Source organism: Ambystoma mexicanum, chromosome 8, assembly GCF_040938575.1.
Source record: "Ambystoma mexicanum isolate Mex_15411 chromosome 8, UKY_AmexF1_1, whole genome shotgun sequence".
NCBI lineage: Eukaryota > Metazoa > Chordata > Amphibia > Caudata > Ambystomatidae > Ambystoma > Ambystoma mexicanum.
The window spans coordinates 753656332-753684018 of record NC_090929.1 but is presented as its reverse complement, the minus strand read 5'-3'; the positions used below and the strand labels follow the sequence as shown (position 1 = coordinate 753684018).

The following is a 27687-nucleotide window of genomic DNA, read 5'->3' as shown; positions in this document are numbered from 1 at the left end:
TGAGGAGACAGGACAAAAGAAGAAGTGAACGCTGTTTGAGGAAACAGGCCCAACAAAAAAAATGAACGCTGTCAGAGGTAACAGGGAGTACGAACTTGAAACGCTGTGAAGTAATCGCGTGTGAACCGACAATAAGTACAGAATTCACCCACTCGCTCTACACGAAAAGCACGTAAAAGGAAATGGCATCCTACACATACCTTTTAAACCGGCCCACACGTACAACGTCACTTACGCGTGTACGCGCTAAGGTCCTTTCCTCCAATTACACGAGCTGACACTCGGACGTGCAGTTTTTGCACGTGTGCGATGAACATGCACCCGTGTTGAGGGAAACACCCTTGTGCGTCACGTCACAGACGTGTAGGCCCTTTCCTTGGATTACACGCATTCACACGCGGACGTGCAGTTTTTTCACGCGCCCTGAACCACTATGCCCACGTCACGTGGGAAACGCCCACGCGCGTAACGTCACAGACGCGCTTACGTGCTAAGGGCCTTTCCTCGAATTACACACAGACGTGCAAGATTTTCACGTGCCAAATCACTCCGTATCAAGCTGGCCACGCAACAACACACGGAAGACCACGCTCCTGCCCAGAAGGCTGAATTACTGCCCCCCAGAGCCCCAAGCACGCTCCCAACTGCCATCTGCTGCTGCCTGCCTGCTGCCCACGTGCCCACCCCTGCTGGAACTGAAGACTCCCGACTGGGATGTTGTGACCACCCCTGCTGGAACTGAAGACTCCCGACTGGGATACCATCGCTCCACAGCCCAGCCCCAGGACCCAGTTGCCCACCCACACCTGCCTCTGGGGTTGCCATTTCGGGCACACCACCATCTGGCACCACTGGCAACCCCCAGCCAGAGAGGCAGAGGGCCACCAGCTTCAGTGCCAGGGAAGTTGGTGTCCTGGTGGAGCAAGTCCTGGGGCAGTATGATGCCCTCTTTGGAAGTTCTCGCGCCGACTATGAAGGACAGACCAGGATCTGGATGGACATCGTGACTGCCATCAACGAGGAGGGGGTGGCAGTCCGCGACATCAAACATGTCAAGAAGCGCTGAGAGGACTTCAGGTCCAGGACCCTCGACAAGGCCCAGCGCCTCTTGAAGGCAGCGGATGCCAAGGGACGTCGGGGCCACCTGTCTGACCACCAAATGAGGGTCCTGGAACGCATATGCTCAGCGCTCCACGTCCAGGTCCTTGAGAGGCAGACCCGCCTGGAGTCGAGCGGTAAGTGTACATGCATACTAATTGGACGCTGTGCGTGTCGTGGTGTGCCAGTAGTGTGCAGGTTGCACATGTGTTTTTGTAGTGCCATGTATGGATGTGTATCTACAGGGGCGTAAGGCTGACACATGCAAGTCCTCTCATGTGTGAGACACATGGATGGTGTATGTGTGGGTAAGCATGCAGGCCAAATGCAGATGTGGGAGCACACATGTTTGAATTACTGTGTATGTACGTTGGCATGGTTGTGGTGTCACACATGGATGTTGGTTCCAGCTGCATGTATCTGCACTGTGTACATGTGCATGTGTGTGTATTTGACAAGTGTGCAGCTGTGATGCAACATGGATGCATGTGACACTGATATGTAGAAGGCTGAATGCCAGATGTGACATGGAGGGCCATCTCATCACTGCGACAGTTGGTGGAGATGTACACATGCATGTAAGTGTGGTGCCGTGTGTGCATGTCTTGTGCACTCCCTGTGTTTCATGTGATGTCAGGCTCACCTTCGGCTGCTCATGCTGTTGTATGTGTATGGCTGGTGCTGCCTGGTGCGATATTGCTGTGGAATTGCTCATGTGTGTGAGTTGAAATGACATGTGTGTTGGGGATTGTGATGCCATGTCTGAAGTTTGACACTGCCACTCATGTGCAACTGTCATGTGTGTATCAGTCCATTGTACAGTGCCCTGATGCCTGTGTCCTATCTCTCCCTGTCTGCAGCGTCAACTGATGAAGAGGGTGGAGAGGGTGCTGTGGAGCAAGGCGGCAGGGATCGCACCGCCAGCCGGAGACGCAAGGCCCGGCTCCCCTCCCAGGTTGTCATCTTGTCAGGGAGTGAGGAGTCTGGTTCCGCGTCCCAGGCCGCAGCTGCCGAGGGTAGGTCCAAGAGGCGTAGGTCGGAGTTGGACTCCTCGGCAGCAGAAGGGGCAGCTGAGACCCCACAGGGTCCGAAGGAGGAAGATGGCACAGAGTCATCCAGGTTGGTGGGGGGTTTGGTGGAGGAGGAGGCCGTGGAAGGGACAGACACAGGGTCTGGAGGTGGGGATTCCACTGGTGCTAGTGGTGCAGTGCAGGGGCAGGGACAGGAGGCAGCACAGGCCGCCGCAGAGGTGCCTGTGTGTAATCCTGTCCCCGATCCTGTGACTGCATCATCTCGCACCAGCAGGGATGCCTACGTCCAGACCCGTTTTCAGGGAGGGGATCCGCTTACAACAACTGGCCTTCCTCTCCCTGAGGACGTGGCTATCCGGGCCCGGGTTGAGCCTGTCCTGAGTGGGATGGCGTTGCGTCAACGGGGCATGCGAGATGACCTGCAGTGTTTTCATGAGGACACTGCACGTCATCTCGAATGCCTCGTTGACCGCGTTGACCTACTGGGACGGGTCACCAGGGCCGGATTCCTCCGTTTGCTGGACCTTGTTCCGACCCCCTCCTCACCTGAACCCCCTATGCGCCAGTCGTCCTCCATGCCATCTTCCTACCCATGTATCACCTGGGTACCCTGTGGAGCTGCCTCTAACCCTGCGGCCAGGCTGGTGGAGGACACATCCCTGCCACAGTCGGGAGTCGGACGTCCAGCAGGGGTGGCCACCTCAACAACTGCACCCCAGGCGGAGGAGGACGTGCAGGCAGCAAGAGCCAGGGCACAGGCACAGCAGCAGCAGCAACAACAAGGTGGGAACCATGATGGCTCGGGGCCTTCAACATCGGAGGGGCAGACGTCGGAGGACCAAGGAATTGAAGTGTCTTCGTGTGGCAGCGGTTGGGCCAGGCCATAGGTGCGGAGCGGCGGCGGGCGGAAGAGGCACGGCTCACAATGGTCAGGGCAGAGAACGGCTCTGAGGCGGGCCGAGTGCCTCGAGGCAATTCGCAGGAAGTTGGAGGTCCACATGTCATCGTCCCTGCGAACCCTCGGGGCCATGGAAGGGGACCACTTCCGGGACATCGAGCAGGAGTTCGATGATGCCCTGGCCCGGGAAATCGGGAAGTGAGCCGTCGGACTAGCCCGCTGCCATTGTAAATAGTTTTTAGAGTTAGGTTTCCTTTTCCTTTTCCTTTGATTTGTGGTGAATGGACTATGCCACACACATTTGTATATAGTTTTTTTATTAGGTAGTTTCTTAGGTAGGTTTCATTTCTTTCGTTGGGCTCATGGACCCTTGACAATGGATTGTACATAGTTGGACAATGGATTTATTTGAACTATTTTTTGGATTTTGAACATGGATTAATGGATTTTTCTTCTGGACAATGGATTGTACATAGTTGGACAATGGATTATTTTGAACTTTGATTTCACCATGGATCAATGGATTTTTCTTTTTACGTTTCCTTTGGATTTGCGTTGATGAAGGGAGAGTTTGGACTATTTTTCTTTCGGATTTCTTTGCATTGGTTATACTTTTCATTTACTCATCTTTTGCACATGCTTTTCATTTCATGTTTGCTATTTTGTTATGCTTTCATTTCATTGCTTTATTTTTGTACATAATACATTTTCATATTTTAGTTCCATGTGTGGGATTCGCTCATTGGGTTAATGCATGTGAAAATGTGGGTTTACACAATCAATGCCAACCAGTGTGTGTGTGTGACGGACATGTCTTGATGTACATAGTTGACTTTTGTTTCGTGTCTTGAGATAGGCATGTCAGTGTGGGGTGGATTGGGAAATCATTGCGTCTCAAGAATGGGGTGGCGTGCTGTGGTATTTTGGTGTAGGAGTGGGCCATGATTGTGCATCTTTATTTCATGTAGGGGGGACATGAGTGGGGGCCTGCTGGCAGGTGCCCCTCACTGCTGGGGGGTGGGGGTGCTGGGGGACATGAGTTTGACATGAGTGGTGGCTTGCTGGCGTAGGAGTGGGCCATGATTGTGCATCTTTATTTCATGTAGGGGGGACATGAGTGGGGGCCTGCTGGCAGGTGCCCCTCACTGCTGGGGGGTGGGGGTGCTGGGGGACATGAGTTTGACATGAGTGGTGGCTTGCTGGCGTAGGAGTGGGCCATGATTGTGCATCTTTATTTCATGTAGGGGGGACATGAGTGGGGGCCTGCTGGCAGGTGCCCCTCACTGCTGGGGGGTGGGGGTGCAGGGGGACATGAGTGGGGGCCTGCTGGCAGGTACCCCTCACTGCTGGGGGGTGGGGGCGCATGGGGACATGAGTGGGGCCCTGCTGGCAGGTGCCCCTCACTGCTGGGGGTTGGGGGTGCAAGGGGACATGCGTGGGAGCCTGCTGGCAGGTGCCCCTCACTGCTGGGGGGTGGGGGTGCAGGGGGACATGAGTGGGGGCCTGCTGGCCAGGTGCCACTCACTGCTGGGGGGTGGGGGTGCAGGGGGACATGAGTGGGGGCCTGCTGGCAGGTGCCCCTCACTGCTGGGGGGTGGGGGTATAGGGGGACATGAGTGGGGGCCTGCTGGCAGGTGCCCCTCACTTCTGGGGGGTGGGGGTCCTGGGGGACATGAGTTGGTGATCATATTGCAACGTGACATGTGGCTTGGCTGGGGGGCATGCCCATGGTGGATGGGCTGCCTGCGGGACATGACCAGGGGTGCAGGGTAGTCCCCTGTGGTGTGGGCTGCCTGCAGGGGCTGTGGAGAGGGTAGAGGGGACACCTTGGAGGACCCACACTGCCAATTCACGTGTAGGACTCCCCGCGCACCACACTGGATACACATACCCCGCTCTGACAGCGAAATCGCGTGTGAAATTTCACGCGCACCCCCGAAATACACGTACCCCGCTCTGACACCAAAATTGCATGTGAAACTTCACGCGCACCCCAGAAATACATGTACCCCGCTCACACAGGGCCAATCGCGTGTGAAACTTCCCGCGAACCCCAGTAATACACGTACCCCGTTCGCACAGGGCCAATCGCGTGTGAAACTTCCCGCAAACCCCAGTAATACACGTACCCCGCTCGCACAGGGCCAATCGCGTGTGAAACTTCCGGCGAACCCAGTAATACATGTACCCCGCTCGCACAGGGCCAATCGCGTGTGAAACTTCCCGCAAACCCTAGTAATACACGTACCCCGCTCGCACAGGGCCAATCGCGTGTGAAACTTCCCGCGAACCCCAGTAATACACGTACCCCGCTCGCACAGGGCCAATCGCATGTGAAACTTCCCGCGAACCCCAGTAATACACGTACCCCGCTCACACAGGGCCAATCGCGTGTGTAACTCCCCGCGCCGGGGTGTACATGTATTCGGAGGGGTGCGCGGGGAGTTTTACAGGCGTTTTCGTCCTTGGGGGCCTGTGTGCCATGTACGGGATTTGTGCGCTGTGCATGGCGCACGGGGAGGGGTTGGGGGTCTAACTGGCGCTGCTGCAGGGTCGATGCGCCACTCTGCGCCACGGCTGGTTTTGGATGTTAAAATCCATGAATACGCTGTGCGCGGAAATGGATTTTAGCGCACGCGGCTGGCAGCCGCGTGCGCCAATTGTGCACTGGATTCTATGAATTACCCCCTTAATCTCAGCAGGACCATCTGGGAAGGGCAGTCTGTTGATCTGAAAAGATGACTTCTTTCTCAGACCTTGCTTGACAGAACTTTGCATTGCGACTCTAACAACAGAAATATACTCAGGTCTGATCCGGAAGACACATATCCTGCTTGCCCTTCAACCAGAACTTTATCTGACCTACAACCTAGCCTTACACACTGCTATCACTGGTAGTAACCATTGGCGGAATCTGAGGCTGGGGTCATTCTCTGAACAGCACCTTCAGCCCAGTGGTCAAAGTGTACGAAAAGAAGTAGTGAAACTATGTTCCCTACTGGACGGAACCGCTCCCCACAAACACCATTGCCACACCCCCTCCCACGCACAATACAAACCCCAAAACACATGTGCCTGCTGTTTAGGGGAACATTCAGTGCATTGCACTGAAAGTGCAAGTTTCAACTTCTTCCTAGACTTTTATTTTAAAACAAAACAATTTCGGAACGGTTTCTTTTCAAAATAAAAGTATAGGAACAGTAAAACTTAGTTAAAAGAAGAAGAGGAGCACCGCTCCCGACCGCTCAAGCCCACTTCGACCACTGCTTCAGCCTAATTCCAGTTGAGTAGAGAGAGTTGCAGGAAGGCTTCTAATTCTGAAGGCAATATTTCTCAGTGGCTTTTCACCACTTTATGCCGATGTGGCCCACTCCCAGCCCGACCTGTAGCAACAACCATAGTAAAAAGACCAATAAAGAGACTTTGAAGCTTCTAGGCACACTATTATGCAATATGTCTGTTTCGTGCACCCCCAGTACTTCTTGGAGCATTAAGCCATGGGCTTCATCAAACTACCTAAAAGAGTGATGGTTATTTTAGAAAGCCTTGATACAGCTTTGTTTGTGAACAGCTGTATTTTAATGCTGTGAAAGTTTGTATAGAGAGCGTTATGCCTCTACTGTCTTTGACTCATATCCTGCCAGTAACATCTTCACATCTGCCATATAAATTCCCCTTTTTGTTGGGTATCCATTGCTGAGTTAAAGTTTTGAAGTTAATTGCTTATATCCCTTTGTTAATGTTCCCGTAATGAAATATTGCAGGAAACAATAGTTTAGTTTAATTTCTTTATTTGTACCGCGTACCGAACCCTCAGGTAACTGGGCGCTTAAAGCTTATACAAAGGTTACAGATAATTTAGAGAAAAGTAGTACAGGAAAGACAGTAGAAAATAAGTGCTGGTCGATCATGGTTACATGAGGGTCGAGAGGTGAGAGAGACAGTTACAATACCAAGCAGTTAATGTTACAATAGGCATGGGAGAGAGTAACCATGCAGGTGTATAACGGGTAAGGTAGCTGATCACTACTGTTTCTTACTGAAGAGCCAACCCTTTACTTTGGCTCCAAAGGTCCAGAATGATTGCTCCAGTCTGAGGCTAAGGGGTAGGACATTCCACTTGTTGGCCGATAAGACTGGGAAACTTGCTCCCCCTGCTCTTTTTAGAAGAAATCCATGGACGGTCAGGCAGTGTGAGTACTTGGCTCTAGTTGGTCTGGTTGGTTGAGGTTTGTTGACTTTATCTGCCAGGTATTTGGGGGCGGAATTTGAGGGGCACTTGTGGGAGATAACGAGCGTGCAAAGGGCATTTCTGTCCCGCATCGGAAGCCGGTGTGCGTCTTGCCTGAAACTGGAGATGTGGGCAGATTTCAGTATGCTTAGTGCCGCTCTTAGGGCATTATTTTGAAGGCCCTGGAGTTTGTTGAGGTTCCTTTTGGAAGTGCCTATGTAGAGGGTGTTACAGTAGTCAATCTTAGATAACACTAGTGCCCTGGCTAAGGTAATGCAGCTACTGGGTGAAAGGAATGACTTGCAGGCGTTAATTAGTTTGTTAGTGTAGGCCGTGGAGGAGGCAGTAGCATGCACTTACCTTTTGAGGGAGAAGGTGGAGTCCAGGTATACCCCCAAGGTTTTAATTTCTTTGGCCACTTTGATTGGGTTTCCATCGATGTTGATGGACGCATAGCGGGGGTCTAATTTGTTGGGGCGGGTTTGGGAGACGACGATCAAGAGCTCAGTTTTGTTGTCGTTGAGGCAGAGGCAGTGTTCTGCCATCCATGCCTGGATTTCCAAGTAGATCTCGTTAACCCTTTTACAATCATCTTCATAGCACCCTGAGAGTGTGATGAGAACCTGGGTGTCATCGGCATAATTAATTTATGTGACACCCAGGTTATCAAGATGGTCAAACAGGAGCTTGGTCAAGATGTTGTAAAGCGTTGGCGAGACACAGGATCCTTGCGGTACGGCGCAGTGGATGGGAATTGGGTCAGCAGAGGCAGACGGAGCAAATACCCTGGTGGTGCGGTTAGACAGAAATGATTGTATCCAGGTAGGGACATTGCTGGTGAAGGCAGCTGCTGTAGTCAAGTGATCAGTGAGGATGTTGTCTTAGTGTCTTAGTGTCATATTTGTTTTTTTTTGTTCAGTTATTTTGTTCAGAGTTTGTTGGGCATATTGAAGAATATTACACCTGGATGTTCAGATACCTTTCCTAATAGCATCGTTATGATGTTTGTGAGGGGTAGCATCTGCATTGGAAAAGGGTTTTGGTTGGAACCTTCAGGGGCATATATTAACACCTGATTGCGTTACAATTTTAAATTAGGAAAAGTATATGTGTGGTTTTAATAAGTATTATTGAGAGTATGTATGATTTCTGATGAATGTATTATTTTAGGGAGGTTTTTGCCAAACCAGAAATAATCTGTTTGAGACAAAACTGGAGAAGAATAAATTCATATATTTTTCTAACAATGTTGTTGTATGTTTTGAGACTGATGTTGCTGAGATGTGGGGGTGCTATGTTTAATAGGTAAATGGTTACTTAAGGAACAATTTATTGTAATCTGGGTCTTATCAAAAATGTACTCCCTCGACAAATGGCACACTATGAATATGAATTCTGGGGTTGCACGCCAGTGGATGGAACAACAACACAATGGGCCTCATTAGGAGTTTGCCGGTCCAGAAACAAGGGTGCTGGTAGGCTTACCAGCACCCTTATTTACAGATTGGCAAACTCTGTGTCTTTCTGCTGTGGCCGCTGTGCCCGACAGGTCTGACCCTGCTGGGTGCAGTGGCCACGGTAGGTACACCCTTCACGGGAGCATCGTCAGGGTTACTCCCAGACCTGGAATGAGGCCCTTTTGGAGAAGGTGTTGAAGCGAGGAGAGCATGGCAGCTTGCACAAAGACTTGATCGAAGAGAAATGTACTGGATTGACCATCTTGACTCTGTTGCTCCATATGGAATGAACGAGGAATCTAACTATGCATGCTATCTTTGATCACATTCCCTGTTTCCGGATTTTGTGTGGTACTCTCAGTACTGGTGTTTTTTTGGACCCTTTAAGTATATCTCTATTTAGGTGAATTCCATTTAATTGATGGTTACCACAGAAAATGTATTTCCAGGCTTATATTGAGATTGTGTAATTTGAGCATATTAGATTTGACATGCTCTCATTTGCTCCATTTGTTTGATTTACATTTCTTACACAGGTGCAAATTTGTATGATTTACAAATGCTACAGTCCTACATTACCAATAATCACAGGAACTGTTCATATGGTTCAGCCTAAGCATAACATTGCACGTCTATCTGGCACACACAACAGTCAGGTTTTCCATGACGAAGTAGTGATTTACATTTTGGGCTTTGCCTATAGGTTTGCCTTTCACCAATGTCTTTTAACACAAAGGCGGTATCATTGTTCCCCACTGTTTTCATTATGCATCTCCCTTTAAAGTAGTATACCTGCAGTACATTACAGAGCCGTCATAGGTGCTGATCATACCTCCCTAGCGGATAAGTAGATTCATTATATTTGTTAATGTTTCTTGTGATGTATTCGCTAGTTGTAGGGAAATAAGTGTGTTTATTATAACGATGGCTGTGTTGCATTATCATTATTAGACACGTGTGTGACAGCATTACACTTTATGAATGTAGTTCCATACTTTTCCAGGTGTTTTCATAATTTTCATTAGTTTACATTAAGTCCGCCACGGTGACATCACACATTATGGCATCACCCTTGGGTGCCAAGCAATGTGACGTCATCGCTTGCTTTCTCATGGCGGTTTTCAGATTATCTCATAATAGTGGCACCAGGCATTTCTGCGTGTTTCCACTTGCTGTTACATCCCAAGGTTCGGGGTCCTGCATACTGTAGGCTGTAAGTAACCAGACTGTCATGAACCTATCATATTGGTAAAGTTGCCTATGCCGGCTCTTACAAGGTGCTTTGTTTTCCTTTTTCTTTATTTCATTTCCTATGCATCAGTAGCATTTTCTTCCACTATACATGGAGCAGTTATGTTTTTTAGATACAGTGTCTTCCTATTTTGAGGAATCAATGGTCTTGTGATACAGGTACCTATTGAATTTTTGGTTTTGGCGCTTTCGTGGGAGACTGTGCTCTGCCTGCTCAGAGCATCCACCGCTGTATTCTCCACTCTGGCTAGGTGAACTGCTGATTGGGAGATTCCTTCTTGAATTGGTGAGTACCAGAGCCGCACTACTTCTCTGCACTGTGAGTGCGGCGCCCATTACTACCTTTATCTCCATCCATGGCTGCCAAAAAGGTTCTTTCTTCAAAATGCTTTCCTCGCAGGCCCACCACAGGAGATCCTGTGCGACCGTGCTTGGAACCAGAAGGCGGTCTGACATTTTGTCTGAGAAATGTGACCATTGAGTCCTGAGAGCCCATTGGAGGGATCTCATTCGCAGGCGAGCCTCTGGCACCAGAAAAATGCAGGATGCCATGAGGCCAAGCAACCTCAGAAAGTTGAAGGCTGGGAGATGCTGGGCACTTTGGAATTTGGTGACCATCTGAGGAATGTCTTGAGTCCTCACTGCTGGTGGCAAGGCTTTTCCCAGGGATGCATCTAGGATGCTCCAACAAAATGGAGCCTTTGAGATGGTATCATTTGGGACTTCTTGGAGTTGTGGGAGAAGCCCATTCCGTGGAGAGAATGACAGGTGTAGCTGAGATGTTCCAGGTCCTGTTTGGGGGAACTGGCCCTGATCAGCCAATCGTCCAGGTAGGGGTAGACGTGAATCCCCCCTCTCCTGAGATTCGCTGCCACCACTGCCATCAACTTGGTGAAAACCCACTGACGGAGCTCTGCCCAAATGGCAGAACTCGAAACTGATAATGAGAACCGCCAAAGGCGAACCTCAGGTACTGTCTGTGCTTGTGATGGATTGGCATATGAAAGTAAGCATCCTGAAGGTCCAATGATACCATCCAGTCCTGAAGCTGGAAGGCCTGAAGAATCTGAGAAAGGGTAACCATCTTGCACTTGTCCTTCCTGAGGAATTTATTTAAATCTCTCAAGTTCAAAATGGGTCTCAATCCTCCATCCTTCTTGGGAATTAGGAAGTACGGGGAGTACCAACCCTTGTTGTTCTCCGCTACAGGTACTGGTTCTATAGCACCTTTCTCTAGCAGGGTAAAGATTTACGGCATAAGGTACGGATCTGGAACTTTGAAAGAGCTGTACCCAGACGGATGATGCTGAGGCTTTTTTAGAAAGGGAAGGCAGTAACCCTGGGCAACTGTTTCCAATACCCATGCATCTGAAGTAATACCTTGCCATTCTTTAAGAGAGTCTGCCTCCCACTGGGGTCTTGTAAACTAAGGCCTCAGAGAGGTTTTGAGGTGGCTGAAGCAGTGGCTGATGGTAAAGTAGCCACTGCCTGGATGGTCTTTGTACCTCTTCCCTGTCCACCACAGCAGCATCTTTTTTGACCTCTTTGATTGGACAGTCCTCTCCCGCTTCCAACTGAGCAGTAATATCTAAAGGACCTACCCCTCCAAGGTGTGCCGGTGGGGTGGATTTGTGACTGTCTAATAGCAGCACCAAGGGATTTTGCTGCTGCTTTGGAGGCCTGTAGTCTCCTCAGGCTCTCGTCAGCCTTGCTACCAAATAAATGTGTGCCATCAAACAGCATGTTAGGAACTCTGGATTGCACATCTGGAGCAAAACCGGACTTTCTTAACTAGGCAAATCTGTGCATTACTGTACTAGCTGCCATTGACCTGCTGATACTGTCCGCAGTGTCGAGACCTTTCTGGAGGGATTCGCACATCGCGTCCTACCCATCCTTGACCAGATTTAAAAATCTGTCTCTTTTGTCTCAGCCACCATTGCTATACATTCCCAAATAGTCTAAGTGAACCTGGCCAACGTGCATGTAGCATTCACTGACTTCAGGGCAATACTCCCAGCAGAGAAAACTTTCTTGGCCAAAGCGTTGTAACGCTTGTCATCTCTGTCTGATGGAATAGTCAGGTATGCATTTTGTTTTGAGATGTATGTGGCAGCCTGTACCACCAAACTTTCAGGAATGGGATGCTTTGTCAAGTAACTGGGGTCACTACTGGACACCCTGTATTTGGATGTTAGTTTTTTATTTACTGCCGGAATTAATTCTGGCGTCTCCCAATTTGTATTTACTCGCCTTTGCAGAGTCAAATGAAAAGGAAGAATAGGATCCTCCTGGAGTCCTTTATCTAGGATGTCTGTGAGATCATCATGTTCATACATTGGTGTGGGTCTTTTCCACCCAATGTATTCTACGACCCTGGATATTAAATGTCTGTAAGACCCTTCTGCATGGTCAGTAGGATCAGGTCTCACAAATTCTAATTCTGGGGACGTGTCCAGTCCCTTGCATTTTGCAGGGACTCCTGTACATTTTTCAACCTTCATTCCTCTGAGATCAAGGGTTCAGGGACCCCAGGTGCTCCATATTGTGGGCCAAAGGAACGTGTATCATCAGAGTAATGTTGTACTTCCTCATAAACAGAACAAAGTGATTAAAAAAAATCCTTTCTTGGTAGTTTTGTATGTACTTTCTCTGTAATCCTCGATGCGTCGATGGTGGCGCTGAGATTTTTGTCACCGTCTATGTCGAGGGCTTCGACACTTTCGGCATTGAGGACTTGTTTGGGTACAACAAAGACTCTTTTGGCGCTGATGGCGTTGATGACTTCTTCATTTAGGAAGATTTGTCTCGATTCGAAGGATCCTTTGACTGCTCTCAAGAAGATTTTTCCTTCCCTCCCAGGCCCGAGAGGGCACAGGTTTTGCCCTTATCTTTTTTCTTGTCCAGTTTTTCAACTTGGGCATGGCTTTCATAAGTCTTCGAGTGGTCAAGACTGCATTGTCGAATACTTTCATCATTTTGGCTCTGAAATTCCCCCACTTAGCCAGGGAGGCTGATTTTGTTGGGCATTTAACCCGTTCTGGGAAGGAACTTGATGACAACGAAGACGGCGACCGATGGTGCCTTCCCTTTGAATGCTGCAAAGAAGACGAGTGGTGAGAACCACTGCGTGATCTCAATCTTTTTGTCTTCTTTCAACAATGAGAAATATTTCTCGACTCATCTGAAGACTGTCTTTTCGAAGGAGTCATCCCTGGGGATTTAGACCTGCCTGCCCCTAATTTTCCTCTTCGCTATTTCAGGGATTTCACCGTCATCATTAGGCAGGCCTTACAGTCGAAGGTAGCGTGAGAGGAACCGAGGCACCACAGACACACCTGATGGGGGTCCGTAACGGACATCTTCACCCCACAGTCCTGGCACTTCTTAAACCCCGATCTCGGAGTCAAAGACGCCAATGATGATGCCATTCTAATGATATGTAATTTCTTAAACCCCGATCTAAGTTTAGAAGATATCGATGATGATGCCATGCTATTGATTTTTACTCAAAGATTCTCGTAGGGAACCGCAGCACACTGTATCTGAAGCAATAGCTTTCGTGGAAAAACTGAACTGAAGCCAAAAGTTGCTGCGTGTACTTTATACCGTCGATGACGTCGACATCGAGATGGAGGCCTCCGAAGGACATCGAGTCGGCGGGCATCGACGCGCAGCACCCTCTGCTGAAAAACATTTCTGAAGCAGCTGAAGCTGGATATGGAAATATCATAAGATGAGGAATACGTGGGAGGACATAATCCATTAGAAAGGTAATTTTGATGGATGGGCTTTGACAGGTGTCTGCCACAGTGCTACAGTAACGGGGCTGCTCAGGGGATGTGCATGCGTTTTTGTCCTAACCACGGCAGCCAAGTGTTATGCAAATGGGGGCTGCAACAGTTGCTGGGTGTTTGAGATAACTGCTGCTGCCATTTCATGAAGGTGCTCTGAGGTGGTTAGCAGAAGGTACCCTCTGTAAATTTGTTATTGCATAATGCCTCATGTGGTACTGTTGCTGTTTAGTGGCCATGGCTGCTAATAGTGCACTGCTGTAGGCACACTGCTGAGCTCTGTCCTGCAGGCCTCACACCACGTGGTGAGATGGAGGGGGCCGGGCAGTCACAACACTGGCAGCGCCTCCCTCTCTGGACGGGAGTGTGACAGTGCCTTGGATACATGCAGTGGCGTGCTCTGTAGGATTTCAGATTTATGAAGGGCTTTCCTATACTTACAGGTACCCACTGTGCCTATGTCCTTTTTTTCGATCTGTGTCTCGGTTTGCAGAGTGTAAAGCTGAACCTGTATTGGGTATGGCATTGGCAGGAGAGAAACTGTGCACATATGCCATGTGGGACGGTATCCAGTCATTCCCTCGAATACAAAGCATTGAATGCAAAAACATTGAATGCAAAATGGTTTTACCGGCAAGGCTGCCACCAAACTTATAATGAGGCTCATTGTATCCCTTGAGGTCCGCTGTGGGAACGTGGGTGTGTGAAAGTACAACATATGTGTTTATACAATGCTGTAAGTCACTTGCTTCATTTCGATACTCTTTCCCTTTAAGTTTGTGGTGGTACATTTGTGATGCTTAAGTTACAGTGCTATCTCAGTCAGGGTCGGTCACGGTGTGTAGCCAGGGACTTGGTCTTGCATGAAATTCTTTTTATGTTGCTTTAATAGTTACTTCCATTTTTTCTTGAACTTATGTGTCCTGTTCGCTGATTGGCTCCATTTGCATACACTCCCCTCAAACCTTTAGTGGTGCTGCCTGATGCGTAAAGATTCTGTGGGGATGTTTATTATGATTTCCGCATTAAAATGACTCTGATGTTAGTTTGCAGGATTATCTAGTTACATCATGTTTTTGTGGTTCGGCAATGGTTGGGTTGTGCTCCCATTTCTGCCACTAGACGGTAGTTATGCCCCATACGACCATTACAAGTTTAATATACAGCACGAAGGGAGGTACTTCAAGCAGCACAACAATGATGATAATGTTAAGCCAACTATATCTCGTTTTTATTAACATTTGTGTTTTAATTTATGTACAATGCTGCTGGGATTTCATAATGGAACTTGAGTCGTATTAACATCTAGATGTTAAAGGTAAATATGTATCTCAAAATTGACTGTAGTACAGATTTTGTAATCTATGGACTGATTTGCCCATGTACAAAAATGTACATCTGAAGCACGAAAAGAAAGTTGAAATTGAGAATTTTAGAACATCTCAGAACAATCCATTCTAAACATGAGAATTACCCAGTAGCTATTCACTTTGCGGAATCTTATAACAAACGCAGGAGACTTTTGAAATTAATCGGATAGGCTCATGTAAAACCTCATCCCTGTAAGGGTAATAGAGAGCTGACTTTACACAGATTAGAAGCCCGATTGATTTTACGCTTTCATTTAAAAGCCACTGTCAGTTTTAATATAACTGAAGGCAGTCATGTATTTCTGGAACATTAATATGAATAGGAATACTTCTGTTTTTTGCTGTTACTCCTGATATATTGAACTTGTGGTTCCAGTTATACACATTTAGTACTTTTTGCTTTTCCTCTCTTTTCTGCTTCTTTAATTCCTCTCTTCTCCCCTTTTACCTTTCTTTTTATGATGCATTAATTGGTTTTAGTTTTGGTGTTTTTTTTTTAAAAGGCAAGGGCATTTGCCACTTTATTGGTTGGGGTATCTTTCCTAACCAGTTGAGGTACTTAATGGCCTTCTTAACTCAGGCAGCTATTTGTTTTGGCTTTGTATGGAATTGGCATTGAGTAACACTCAAATGGATTGATGTGTTACTGTCACTTTGACAAAATTCCTAAATATTAATTTTAACATCTATTTTGACATCACTGTGTTTGCCTTCCTATGTGCAATATTGATTGCCTTATTTCTAGCAATTTGTAATGAATTTATGAAAATGTGCAATTACCAGTTCTTGCTTACAACATAATTAAAGAAAGGATAGTCACTTTGGCTTTTATTAATTTATTTGTTCAATATGCACTTTATAACCGCCGACCATAATACCTGCAACAGGAATGCTAGTAGGCATTAGAGATGTGCTATTATGCCATTCTCACACAAAATTGCTGAAGCACTGTCACTTTGATAACAATGATGTTATTGCTTATTTGCACGTTTTACTATCAAACACTGTCACTATGACTGGGTTAGTGTTTTAAAGTCTGTCTTTCATGGCAACTATGTAACAACTATGTTTTTTACCATGGATTTATGGGAAATGGAGTGCGAATTAGAAGGGATTTAAAACGGATTGTCCTTTGTCGCTTGTTATTACCATGAATAAGCCGTAGCATACAGCGAAAAGTTGGTTCAATGCGATGTGATTCCTTTCACATTTGTTTTTAAACTCTAATACAGAGCTGGGCTGTAACGGAAGAAGCTTTCTTCCAACTCATGAATTTTTCTAGAACACGCCCCTCCTTAGCAAATTGCCACGGCGAAACCATAAGAACTGCTATTTATACCAAAGTAGACTATTAATCTATTTGTTTATTAATGTATGAGTTTTATAATGTGTCAACTCATGGGGGTGCCGCTTCAAAGTGACTATGCATTCAAGACTCAAATGCTGGACTACAGAAAGACCCCCTAAACAAACTCTTGGCGGCACAGAACACTGTTGGTTGCCTTGTTGCACTTCTAGAAAGAATTGAATCAGGTCAGCCTGCTACTAAAATGATTTTTTATGAATCTCAGATTTACCACCAATCATATTAGAAGCCTTGGAGCTCACATACAAATGCTAAACTACATCTCCTCCCACAAACTCTACACAAAAATGCCCTCTCCTGAAGCCTTAAGTACATCACCGATAAAACAAAACACAATTCATGAAATACTATTTCAAACAGTGGATGTCACTTTCCAGTTCAGGGATCCAGAGTATGAAACAAGCATCCCTCTAACATTCTTTTTGTGTCAAATCTCCAGGTCTCCTGAGGGCAACTGAAAACACACCTCCCTCTTCCAACCTGCGCATCTGCTCTTTAGCTAGAAAGTGACTAGAGGTAATTCCATTCACATAATTGTGTAATAAAAGTCTTTCCAGGCAATCACAGGACTGGTCAGCGTCAACATGCTTCTCCTGCTCAGTATCACCAATAACAAATGAATAGGTCATTCTGACAGACAGTTTTCTGTACATGTCCCAGCACCCTGTTATTCGCAACATTTTCACATCAGGATCTACTTTCCCCTTTAACAAAGTTATTCAAGCACACATCTTTGAGGAACCATTGTAGCCATCGCCGTTAATCATCTCCCTCAAGCCTTTTCCCTTGTCTACAGGCACCTGGCTCTCAAGGACCGGAACACAGCAAAGTGGGTCTTCTCTCAGCTACCTAAATGAAAATCCGTACTGCCCTTTACCACCAGATATGACAAAGCCCCAGTAGTGAGTGTTCTTGGAATGGTGCAGTTAGGCTGGGAGGAGGCTTGAGAAATAAGATCACGTTTCCACCCTGAGAAGGAGTCTTCACAGGGCTAACATTCAATCCCGTTTAGAATTTAAATTGACAAGCCTAATGCATAGGTTACTGTACAGGAAAGCTCTATTATACTTAAAAAAGAACATCTCTGCCTAAGTTCCCAGCAGGTTGCTCTGATCGCAGTCCCAGAGGCCTTAGAGCACGAGGCTGACAGCTGTGGAACAGTCTGCCTCTGGAGGTGAACGTGAATTTGGACATCTTTTCCTTTACGAAAAACCTTAAACCTTCCCTCTTTTACTGATGAGGCTGTAACAAAGCGGAGAGTCTTTTCGATGCAGGTTTTGAGGGTTGCTGTAGTGATCCAGATGATCAGCGCCTCAAGGCGGTTAGTTCTGCAGGAGTGTGCCTTGTAAATGTTTTGCTAACCTATGTATTCACTTTACACTAAGAACACTGAAATCCCATAAATGAAAATGTATCAGCATCTACCCCAAGAAAAAGCTGTGCAACTACATGTTTAGTAGTTTTTTGAAACATGTTCATATGGAAGAAGCGGCATTCATAGTGGGTTCAGCCTAGTGCTTCTTAAACATAATCTCCTGCCCATACGTTGGGTTCAGCCTAGTGCTTCTTAAACGTAATCTCATGCCCATACTTTGTAGAGGTGTAGAATCGTGTATTTTGGTGCAGCTGAGGGACAGATTCATTGCCAAAAAATCATGTGTGTCTCTGTGAAGCTTGGTATGCTTGTTGCACGCCACTCCTATTCAACTGTAAAGGACACTCTGCGAAGGAAAGCAATATCAACAGCATTTTCTGTGTGGTTATTCACATTAAGTGTGGATTTGACTGTGTGATTTAACTTGTTTGCAGACTTGTGATGGATTGGCATTTGCAAGGGAGTACACACCGTAGCCTTTGCGGTTTTATAAATTAAAATGATGCAGGTCATTCTGCTCCTGAAAGGGGCCCTAATAATCAGACACTCCTTTCATAAATGCTCCATGGCAAAATTATACTGCATTTGTGTGCTTTTGCTGAGAGTCTACTAAACCCTAAGCACCAGGCCTGCATTGGCAAAGTGAAGGGTCAATGGCCACATGTTGTAATGGAGGCAAGGTATCACAAGTATGACACTGACACAAAAGTTACAATTTGTAAAACCTTTATTGAAGTTTCAATGGAGTTGGAGAAACTCCTACTTTGCCCTATAGCTAAAATGGGAGTAGTCTCGACCATCAAATAAGAAATAAATCAGCCCTAGTTGAGTCTGTCAAATCAAAATGGCCTATATTAACAAGAACCTAATGCCTGCCTTATATCTTGTACAACAAGAGTAAAAAGTAGAATATGTATGCAACGGAAAGTCAGTGTTAAAATATAAAGAATGAATGTGGCTGAGTCATCTCTTCTCCCCACATTGGACAGCACAGAGTAAGGCGGTCCCTATAGGCAAGATGACGCACTCTGGCTCAGGCTCTTAACACAAAGGCAGTTCAAGACGTGGATCGAGGCCCACCTGGCCTTCCACATTAAAGTCTTCCAAAACACAGTTCACCAAAAAGTTCACGTTGGTCCCCCTCTGTCGGGCTCAGACCCCTAAAAGCAAAAGTTGACATCGGTCTCCCTTGATCCGGCTTGGACCTCTCAAAGCATAAGGTCACATCGGTCTCCCTTGATCGGGCTCAGACCTCTCAAAGCAAAAGTTCACATCCGTCTCCCTCGATTGGGCTCGGACCTCTCAAAGCAAAAGCTCATATTGGTCTCTGTCAGTCGGGCTTGGACCTCTCAAAGCAAAAGTTCACATCGGTCTCCCTCAGCCAGGCTCTGACCTTACACAGCAAAACAAAACACTTGCAGGGGTTCCCTTTCCGAAGCTTAATTCACCTCCTTTAGGGGTTCCCTTCACCTAACTTATTAAATCTTCCCTTAGTCGGGCTCGGACCGTTTCCTGATGTCGAAGAATTTTCGAATGTGCGTGACATTTTTCTACAGACCTCCGCAGGACCACTTCGACTTTTCAGCTTTCAACTTACAATCCTATGTTATTTGCCCCAGTGCTTCCTGGTCTGGGTAGTTCACTGTATTATGCACCAAAGTTCAACATTCAACTTTTTACTCTCCCCTTTCCTCAGGGTCAATTTCAATCACCTCACTTTTAAAGTTTATTCACTTTATCGCCCAAAGTTTTCACCTTTCACTTTTGAGTGGGCTACTTCCTTTCGCCGGGCCACTCCGTTACTTGGTATTGCTGACTTTACAGCTATCGTCACTTCGAGGTTCATTCGCAGGTCTGTCTTTCTTTGCATCTCATCCACATGCGTGCAGCCTTCAAATGTGCAATATTATGTTGCCACTTCAATCTTTCTTTAACACACATCGGTCTTTCACGTCGCTTGCCAACTCACTGGCTGTGTGCATTTCTTTCTTGTCTTTACTGTCTTTCAGTTTACGAGTCAAGGTTAGTACCACAGGTTTGGCCTCACCTCCCTAACTCTGCCATTCACCCGGTAGGGTCGCTGGCGTCCTTGAAACACAATGCAGCTTTCCTGTTTCAGACTTGGCCTTCTCCACATGTCTTTCGTGGCCTTTTGGAGGTAACGATCTCCCGCAGGGAACTCCTGGGGTTCTCCAACCATGGCTCTGCAGTAGGTTCTCCTTCACCCCAGAAGTTCTACTTTTACTCGTGTTCCACCTTGCTCAGAGTGTATCTCTATGTTCTGCCTTTTATCCGTATGAGGAGAGCTAATTGGTATCAGATGTATGCACTTAGAGTCAAGTGCCTGACTTTGCCTGACCTAATTAGCGGGACACGTCCAGTGTGATGTGTAAGAGTTAGCATTATTACTCTCAGTCACCCTCTTCCTTGGCCCAGTGTTTGTATGGAAAGGGGGAAGTTGGCACACCGGATATTCCTATGAAATAGGCGGGATCATGGGTACGGGAAAGGGAGCAATACCATGTCTCGCCACTGGCTGCCTCACCCCACCCTACCCAAAGACCCCTCATCCAGGTGATCCTCCCATACTGGTCCATACCCAGGAACTGGATCCAAAAGTGATGGCCATGTCGTGGCCACCTGAATGACAAGTCCCTGAGGACTAGCGGTCATTTTGCCTTTATAAGGAGGGAGAACCCCTCCTTCTTCGATTCTTCATTGGACTCTCAAAACAAGAAGGATTCACTGGTACCTAACTGGGAATGCAGCCTATCTCAAAGTCCTCTGCCAGAGAAGTGAAGACAGAAGGTATAAAAGGCAGAGGCAAGCTCTGCTCTTTAACTATTCCTGAAGGGTGAACTGCTGTAGACCATAGCCCCTCTGAAGACTATTTCACTGGGACTAGGATCCTGCATTGGATGTGAAGGACTCCCTGTGGGTGCCAGCTAACTTGGAGTGGCAGCGCAAAACTGAAGGCTTCACCTTGTTCTGGAGAACCTGGAGTGGGCTTCCCAGTAAACCAGGAGCAATGTGGACCCTGTTTCATCACTTCAGGACAACTGCAAGCCTACTCAACCATGCTCAATGCACTTAGGGTCGCTACAGGACAGGCTTTTGGCCCTCTACGTACCTTTCAACGCTTACCTGCCTTTCGAGCCATCCAGACAACCCCTCAACCCATTGCAGTGGACTGCATCAATACACGTGATCACCAGCTTGACTCTGTGGGTGCAACTCATTCACATGCTCACTCAATCTGTTGGAATCCCTCGATTTGGCCATTTCGAACACTGACTCGACCGAGCAGAAGCATTGTTTTGCTGCCAATTTGAATGCCGTTCTGGACCGTTGGAAGCCACCCATTTGACTGTTGTGAATGCTGGTTTGACCCAACGGCAGCCCAAATATCAAACCGACTCAAGCCCGACTCACCAGTGGGAACTCAAAACATCACAACATCAGCTTGACAGTAATAAAAGGGCCTAGAAGCCCACCTCAAAGCTGTCAAGCACCCAATGACAAGAACTAGAGTACTTTATTGAGGCGTTGTCCCCCAGTTCTATATGAAAGGGTCACTTGACCGCCACACTATGAGTCTGCCTGCATAGGCCCCTGCAGGCAGACTTTTCACGGAAGCACTGGCACCGTTGCTAAGGGTGCCGGTTCCTCCATCTCCCCAATCCCATGAACTCCACGGCAATGGGGAGTTACCAAACCTGTCGCCTGACTTCCCACGCCGCTGGCACTCGTAATGTCCCGACTTCCCACGCCACTGGCACTCATAATTTTTCCAGTGGCACAGGGAAGTCAAGAGGCGGATTTGGTGTTACCGCCAACCTCAGAATGAAGCCCATAGACTTGAACATTGACATTACTACTGAAGTCTTCTTGCCTGAACCCCACTGCTTATGAACGAGAGTGCCCTTTCTCATCAAAGTTCTGCATTCCCTGTTTTTATTTTACTGTGGTGCGATTTTAGTGTTTGTTTGCATACATTGTTTTGTTTAAATTCCTATTTTTCTACAATGTTAATTGGACATTCCTTTATTTTGGATCCTTTATACTAAAGCTGTTTGGGACACTACTGTTATCAGCGAACACCTATCCTGAAGACATAGCCTGCCTTCGGTATGCATGACCAAACAAGGCAAAGTGGGTATGCCTGTCAGGATGTGCCTGTTTCTGATTTATGATCAGGATCACTGATGGTTTTGTAGTAGAGTAGGGCTGAGTAGTCGATTTAGCCATTACTCATCGCACTCCTCATGCAGAGCAATAGTAATTTTATCACTGGTCGCTACACTCTGGATTGGAAAAAATGTAGGTAAGAAAAATAATCTTAGCTTGCCCCTCAATGTTGAAGGGAATTTATTTTAATATCTCTTAAGTAATGTTCTAGACTAGACTAGTGTTTTGGGTTATTTTTTAAGACATTGTACGAGCATATTAATGTTTTTTTTTGTGAATGCCAGAATGATCACTCTTCATTTCCCATAGTGTCTAATGCATTGCCAGGGTTTCTCTTTAATTTTGCCTGGACCACTTAATCTCAATGTCTGATTAGCTGTTTAGCCTGCAGAATACAAGTGGCTTTTAAAGTAAGTTCCAGGCCATTACCTCAAGCCCGCATGTACAGTGAGTTGCTGAATTACAGCACTCAACGCCTTGTTTTTCAGTAGCTCCCTTTTTTTTTCTTTTTGAAAATTCGATGTTTTGATATTATAACATAGGCAATTCAATAGTACAATCAGCAGAATAAGTGAACATGAACAATCACAACTTTTATGTCCCCCTTTCCCTCCCACTCCCTCCCCACCTCATTCTTAGCCACCAGTGTATATAATTGCTCATTGCGATCCTACTTTTTATTCGCTTGTAAATATTTCTTTACCATTTTTATCATAGCTCAGAATAATGTGCATATTGAAATTTTTGCTCGACAGCATGCAGGGGACAACCGACGTTAGCACTTATTTTACTTATTTATTGTGCATTTGTAAGGCACTTATTCATCAAGTAAACGGTGTTTCAAAGCGCCCACAGGGCAACAGGGAGAGAACATGGGAGTGAAAGGTAAATAAAATAACAATGAAGAGAAACAAAGAAGCAGTCCTACTAGGCCTTGTGAGTATTCAGAAGGTGCAAGTGCAGAGAGAGAGAGAAGGGATGAGGGAGGTGGGTTATGTGCTGTTGGGTTTGCCTCTGGCCTACGACAGATGAATGATTGGATTGTAAAGTTGTATGCGTGCTCAAAAGTGTCTCAATGATTGTAAAATGTACTGTGTAACCCTGATTCATGGAACTGTGCATAGTGTACGTATTTTTGCAGTGCAAAGTCATTGCAAAAAAATCCATGAAGCAGTCCCTGTGCCTTCGCTTACTCCTTACAGTCATCATATATTTGTGGTGAGTCTCCATACCTGAAGACAAACCTTCACTGTTAGACCTTTCAAACCGTGGGGAGGGTGTGGGAGGGAGAGAGAACAGATAACCTCCTTTCCCCCCACACTTTCCCCAAAACAACCATAAATAGAGTATGGGGCCGATTCATGGAATATTTGCCTGGTCCAAAGTGAATTTGCACTGCTGAAAAGTGACTTTGCACTGCCGACACAAACCCTGATTCATGGAACCGTGCAAAATGTATTTTTGCAGTGCAAAGTTCCGGGCAAAGTCAGCGCATAGTCATTTATGCAGTTCAAAGTTACTTTAACCGGCTGCCTTCCTTGGCATAGAGAGGAGCGCATTTGCTTCACTGGTTAAGTCTGATGAGAAACATCAAATGACCTCTTAGGAAGCTTTGTGTATTATAATTGACTTTTGTCTAGGGCACTGAAACAATGAGATGACTGGTGGAATGACTTTGGAAAATGAGGAAATGTGAACTTCCCCTGAAAGGAATGGCATGTTTTAAGGTATTAATCACTGGAGTCACCATTTCCTCCAGTTATGAGCCAACAAGGGTTGTCCCTAGAAATTGGATACTCATGAGAGATTTCTTCTCCAAGTAATTTCTAATCCCTTATTCACAAAAGATACTTGGCCACAACCAAACCCAGCACGAGCCAAAGTTAAAATTCTTAGACAATCTACATAGAGTACAGAAAATGTTGCCAGATGCTCAATCGTCTTTAGATTAGCGGTGGAATATTGTCATTTCTAAAGTGACTGGACATGCCTGGAAATCCTGTACAAGGGATTGAATGTACATATATAATGAGTCGGCCACACACTAAGAAAATTAGATTCTATTGATATTTTAGTGTGGAAAAAAGTTGATATTGTGGGAAGAGGTGTCATTTTCCATGCCGGCTTGACATCCTTTCAAGGTTCTCTATCACTTCATGTGGTGTCCCTAACCAAACTGCTTGGCACAACATCCTCAGACACCACTATGTTACCTCCTGTGTCACTCTCCACCAGAGGCGTTGCTAGGGGGAGGCTGAGAGGTATATAGCCCCGGGTCTTTTGGTTGTAGTCCAAGATAGAAGCCCAGGAGCTACAACCAAAAGGCTAGCTAGCCCCGAGGCCCGACCGTTCCAACATTAGAGTAGCCCCAGATCTTTTCCAGACATAGGAAAACCTCTGCTCTCCACAGTATACCTTGCAGCATTTCATAACATAACCTCTGTGGCATTCTGAATAATGCCACTTCCTTTAGGATTCATGGGCCACTCTGAGTCTTTCTAGTCTGTTCTGCACGCCCCCCAACCCCCCGACCTGGCCCACTGAACATTCTCAATTATGGTACTACTTGCAGATCCCCTTCAGGAGTCTCAGACAGCAAGCAATCCAGTCCATGCTGCTACCGTGGCGTCCGAAGCCCTTGCAGATTCTGCTGGGCTTCTCGTCTCTGTGTCAGACACACTGTGTAGTTCATCTGCAAAGAGCTTCTTATCCCACTCACCATACTGGCATTAAATGTTACTTCTCACCCAGCCAGGAGACCAACGTCCCCAACAAGTGCACACTCCTTGAAGGACTTCACAGAAAGGCTAACCGTTTCCAACTTGTGTCTCTTGCCTGACCTCTGCAGAGTTTCCTCCACACTTCTGCAAAGTCTTAGTGACACACTTTACTATGAAAAAGCAAAAGCTTTGGAGCACCATATTTACACCGAGTGCTTGGCCTTGACCCTTGGGGAGAGTGGGCAGGAACACAAGACTATTATTTCAGATGCTGGACTCTAGTTGCAGCATATTTCTACTGGTTGTTACCATTATAGAATTCTATAGCTGTGCCTTCGAATACTGAGAGAAACGTGCCCTAAATCAACATCACTGAAATATAAGTCAGTTCATTTCAGACTGTAGCAGACAGGAGGATAACCATTAAGGGAAGAACTGCCCGTCCTCTGGCCCCTCTGCAGCCACCCCTCCTCTCTCCTTCTCTGCCTTTCCCCTTTTTTCTGCTGACGAGGTTTCGAGACAAGTCCGATCTATGAAAGTCTCGTCAAAACAGGTCCACTCCTGCTCCTCCAAAACTATCAATGACCACATCGACTCCTTGGCTCCTGCCCTTGCTGACTTCTGCAATCACTCCTTTGCCTCTGTAGTCTTCCCATCCCCTCACAAGCACTCCCTTGTGCACCCCCTTCTTAAGAAACCCTCTTCCGACCCTTCCTGCCCAGCTAACTATCGCCAAATCTCTATCACTCCCTTCCTGGGCAAGCTCCTGGAGAAACTGGCCATCTCCCAGCTTAATCTCCATGCTGAAACTGTTGGTAGCCTTCATGACCATCAATCTGGCTTCAGAGCCGCCAGAAGCACGGAAACTGCTCTCCTGAACATCCGTGAGGATCTACTCTCGAACCTTGACTCTAACATTACATGTGTTCTCATCTTGCTTGATCTCTCTTCTGCCTTTGATACTGTCAACCATACCATCCTGCTTAACCGTCTCCGTGATAACCTGGGTATCACTGGTCAGGCTCTGGCTTGGCTGACCTCTTTCCTCTCAAACCGACCCTCCCAGGTCCAACTGGGGTCTTTCCTCTCTGACATCTTTTTCTCTACCTGTGGTGTCCCCCAGGGTTCTAACCTCTCTCCCTGGCTGTTCAACCAGTATCTGGCACTTCTTGCCCACCGCATCGCTGCTCTCTGCCCCAACTTTCAGTGCTATGCGGATGATACCCAGCTCATTTTCAGGCTACCCTCGGCCTCCTCTTCTCCTTCCCTCATCTCTGACTGTCTTTCTGCTATCCAGGAATGGTGTGCCGCCAACAACCTCTGCCTTAATGCCAGTAAGACTGAGATTCTACTCATCGGCACACCCACTCCCTCCTTCCCTGTAGCTCTCTGGCCGGCCTCTCTTGGCCCTCTTCCTGCTCCTACCTGCAAGGCAAAAAACCTCGGGGTCATCTTCGACTCCACACTCTCCTTCTCTCCTCACATTTCTGACATTTCTAAGAAGTCACACTACCAGCTGCACCTCCTCAGAGGTATCCTTCCTTTCCTCTCCTTCCCCCAGAAGCTCACTGTCTCCAGAGCCCTGGTTCTCTCGAAGCTGGACTACTGTAACAGCCTCTATCTAAATCTGCCTGCCTGTACTCTCCGCCCAGCTGCAACTCATCCAGAACAGGACTGCGAAACTTGTCCTTGGCCTCAAGCCCAGGGACCGTATCTCTCCAGGACTGAAATCGCTACACTGGCTCCCTGTGGCTGCGAGGATTAAGTTCAAAACCCTCTGCATTGTCCACAAGGCCTTCTGGGGCCTTGGGCCAAAATACCTTCAACTCTCTCTTCCTAAATATCTTCCTTCTCGAGCTCTTCACTCATCCGCCTCGAACTCCCTCAGGGTCAGCCGCTTCTCCAAGCAACGAGTTGGGGGGAGATCTCTCTCCGCAGCACGGGCCTCCCTCTGGAACAGCCTTCCTGCCTCCCTGAAGCTTGAGGAGAACCATCGCCGGTTCCGGAAGCACCTCAAAACCTTCCTCTTTTCTTCTGCTTTCTCCCCCCTCCCCCCTGCTAAATCATTGAAACTGTACTGAACCAGCAACTGGGCCACTCGCCATTCCCGGCCCTTGGCCCAGCCACTCTCCCCTGCACTGCCTCCCTGGCAACCCTTGCACTACGGGACTGTCTCTGTATCCCACAGCCCCCCTTCCCAGCACTTGTCTGCACTTATCCTGCACTTGCCACCAGCTGGCCCTTATTATTTATCTTGTATTTTACTAATCACTTTGTACTGCACTTTCCCCTCTCCCTTTCCCCCTTGCTCTTTTCCCGTCCCCCCTACCCATGCACCTGCGCGATCTGAATGACACCTGGCTTAGTAGGATCGTTTGTCTGTCTCCTCTTGTTCCCCCCTCCCTGCCTCGTCGCTCCTTGAAACACGTGTATAGGCGCGTTACAAATGCCATATCATATCATATCATGGTGCAGAGCCACTCACAGGATATCAAATGCGACTGCCTGACTGAATTATTCAACTGGAAGGAGGTATTTTCACAAGTCATATCTAAATATGTAAAAAATGCACACGTTTAAATGGGAATATTTGTTTTAAATTGTGCAATTTTGTACAAATTAAATAAGAAATAGGTATTGGAGCAGTGCATTCCAAGAGTGAAAGAGCCATATTGGGGAATACTGTAGAAAAGTCAGTTAGTTGTCTTTTGGTAAATTGAGGTTGGAGACACCTCTCCCTCCCCTCTCTCAATTCACAAAATTCAGATGGGCCTCACCACAGAAGAACATTAAGTGGGCATCCTGTGCTTGTGATACAAAAACAATTTTCATAAAGCTAACCATTGGCCACGAAAGAGGCTTAGCTCTTGGAAGTGGAAGTAGAGCACTTGTCGCCAAACAATCACCC

General features: G+C 47.0%; 1 protein-coding gene across 15 annotated transcripts in view; it reads right to left on the bottom strand.

Annotated features, from left to right (window-relative positions):
* Positions 1–27687, bottom strand: part of SORBS1 (sorbin and SH3 domain containing 1) — an 862221-nt gene that overhangs the window by 319066 nt on the left and 515468 nt on the right. The window lies entirely within an intron of this gene.